At 44.0% G+C, this 3078-nt stretch overlaps 1 protein-coding gene across 1 annotated transcript in view; it reads right to left on the minus strand.

Annotated features, from left to right (window-relative positions):
* The window catches only part of NAV2 (neuron navigator 2), an 808709-nt gene that overhangs the window by 440316 nt on the left and 365315 nt on the right, over positions 1 to 3078 (minus strand). The window lies entirely within an intron of this gene.

Here is a 3078-nt window from a genome sequence, read left to right on the forward strand (position 1 = left end):
TGCGGCACTGCTCCGGCCGCGCGCCTCCCGGGGGCCCACACCCCCGCGTCCCTAAAACCCTCATTTTGAAAAATGCCCTTTCGAACGCAATCGCCCGCCCCAGAGCCACGCGGGCACGGCTCTAGGGAAGTTTGTTTCCTTTTTCAAATTGCTCCGGTCACCTTAACGGTTTGAGTCTTCCGGAGTCACGCCCGCAGCCTCGCTGCCCCCATCTGGCTTGGGCAGGGCCGAAGCTCGTCTCCCGCGTTAAGAGCGCGCCAGCCATTTCTCTGCCTGCTCTTCCAGGCGGGCCGGGCGGGGGGCCTCCCAACGGCTTCCTCTCCAGTTTTCAAAGGCTGCACATTTCACTTAACTATTTGAAGTATTTATAGGCAAATACAATACGCAGGGAAGCTTCCCGCCCCGAGACAGCTCCTCCACGCAACCTACCACAGACTCTGTAATTAGAGTGGCCTGAGGAAGCCGGAAGAGGCTTCATGACCCCGGCAGGCTCTGGCCAAACCTTGCTGCGTTTCATGCAGCTCCTCCCTGTCCGCGCCTGGGACACACTGGCCCCAACAGGTTCATCGACTCGAATTCGCTGTTTGGGTTGCTCTGTGGTTTCCTCGCTGACTCAAAGTGTATGAGAGTAAGAAGGAAACTGAGAGATGATCAGGCAGGTCAGACTTCGCGATTTATGAATGAGGAGCCTCCCATCCCGTAGAACTGCTTGGATTAGAATTGGGCAAGTTCTTTAAGCTTACATGCATCCTTATAAAGCTTCTGTTTTCACATGTAGTAAGGTGGAGGTTTGACTACATTTACCTAATGAGCTGTTGTTTGGATTAAATGAGATGGTTGGTGCATGACAGTCATTTAGCACAAGTACCTGGCAATGTAGGAGACCAATAAAAGCTGGGTTTTATTTTCCCTGTTGTTGAATTACTGCTGCTTTCCCCCAAAGTCATCTCTGTTAATAAACTATTTGTCTTTTTTCTTTGTTTCCAGGATACAGGTTTTCACTTTGTGCCTGCCCTATAGCCTGATCTTCAGTGCTGCTAGCATTGATTTAGAATAACTCAGATGCTATTAACTGAATATGTCCCCCTGGAATTCATGTTAAACCCCTAATCCCCCATGTGATGGTATTAGGAGGTGGGGAACTTTAGGAGGTAATAAGGTGAAGACAGTGGAGCCCTTCATGATAGGATTAGCACCCTTATTAGAAGAGACAGGAGAGAGATGCTTTCTTTCTGCCTTGTGAGGACACGGAAGGCAGTCTTCTGTAGACCAGTAAGAGGGCCCTTACCAAGAACCTGATACCATGTTGGCATCCTAGTCTCAGACTTCCAGCCTCTGGTAGTGCAAGAAATAAATGTTTGTTGTTTAAGCCATCCTGTTTATGGCATTTTTGTTATAGTGGCCCAAAGTGACAAAGATCTCAGACCAGAGGAAACATCAAAGTCTTAACCGCTGAAGCATTAAGAAATGAGAAGGCACCTTCTTAGCCATTCTAGGTAGCAACTTTCTACTCTAGTTAGGCTGAAATGTTCGGCCCTGTCTATGTCTGTTTCAGTTATCTTCTCTCTCTCTGAAATCAAGTCACACATGATTCATGCTATTTACTTAACACTTCGCCCTTTGCCATCTGATGCCACCTCCCTTACTGTTGTCTACCATTATTTTTCCTGTTATTTATTGTTTCATGCATTTATTTTCTTCTTAGAGAATACACTTCTTGGAATTAGGAGCTGTGTTTTAACTTTCTTTAGATCTTCTCAGTATGGAGCATAAAGCTGGACAGAATAGCTACCCAAAATTTTTATTGAATGAATGATTGAATGATGCTAGCATCAACCCTCAAGAAGGAGAGATTGTCTTTTAGATTTAGGAACAAAAGGACATATGAAATATTATGCTATTAACCTTGGGACTCTTCTGCCTGCCCTGAATTCTAGTTCCAACCAGTGTACCAAGAGTTGTGGAAAGATACCACAATCTTCAGCTTCTAAAGATCAGGGAGATATTCCAAAGTATTCCCATGGCCCTAATGCAGTGGTTCTCAAAGTGTTGTCCCTGGAGCTGCAGGAGAATTACCTGGAAACTTGTTTGAAAACCCCACCCCAGACCTATTGAATCAAAAGCTCTGGGGATGGGGCCCAGCAATCTGTATTTCAACAGTGTTCAACCTAGTGATTATGATGCGTACTAAAGCTTGAGATCTTCTGCCCTAATGAATATATCATGCTTTCGGTGTACCTCCAGAACTTCTTAAACCTTAATATGCATAAGAATCACTGGGGATCTTGCTAAAATACAGATTCAGATTCACTTGGTCTAGAACGGGGCTGAGATTCTGCTTTCTGAATAAGTTATCATGTGATGCCTATGCTGGTGTTCTAAAGATCATGCTTTGAGTAGCAAGATTAAACCACAGACAGCAGGAGGGTTTCGTCTTAAGGGTCATCTACTGAAAAGGATCTCAGAGTGCATCCATCTAGTTGGAAATAGCCGCCTGATGACTTGATAATATCTGCTATGGGTATAGAAATGGAAATAGTGCAATACATGTTATGTATTTGCCATCTTTGGTTTCCTGTTTAAATTGTATTTACTGCCAAGGTTATTTTGCAGTTCTGAGACCCTCAAATATGCACAAATATGAAAAACAGTATTTCTTTTAAAGTATTTCTAATGTTCTAGGATTGGTAAACATGAGCATTTCCCTTAACCCTGTGTGGTTTATATAACCAAAGTCTGATAATTCTTCATTTTTCTTGATGAAAGATCTTTCACTTGAGGACAAGTGAATCTTTTAGTCTGTTTCCAAATTTCTTTCTTTTCCTGCCTCTTCTTCCCTTTAGTAATTCTATTTGCTTTTTCCTGGAACATTATTTATCTCTCTCTCTCTCTCTTTTTTTTTTTTTGTTTGACGGAGTTTTGCTCTAATTTCCCAGGCTGGAGGCTGGAGGCTGGAGTGCAATGGTGCAATCTTGGCTCACTGCAACCTCCGCCTCCCAGTAGCTGGCATTACAGGCGCATGCCACCACACCCGGCTAATTTTTGTATTTTTAGTAGAGACGGGGTTTCATCATATTG

Source organism: Mandrillus leucophaeus, unplaced genomic scaffold (assembly GCF_000951045.1).
Source record: "Mandrillus leucophaeus isolate KB7577 unplaced genomic scaffold, Mleu.le_1.0 Scaffold723, whole genome shotgun sequence".
NCBI lineage: Eukaryota > Metazoa > Chordata > Mammalia > Primates > Cercopithecidae > Mandrillus > Mandrillus leucophaeus.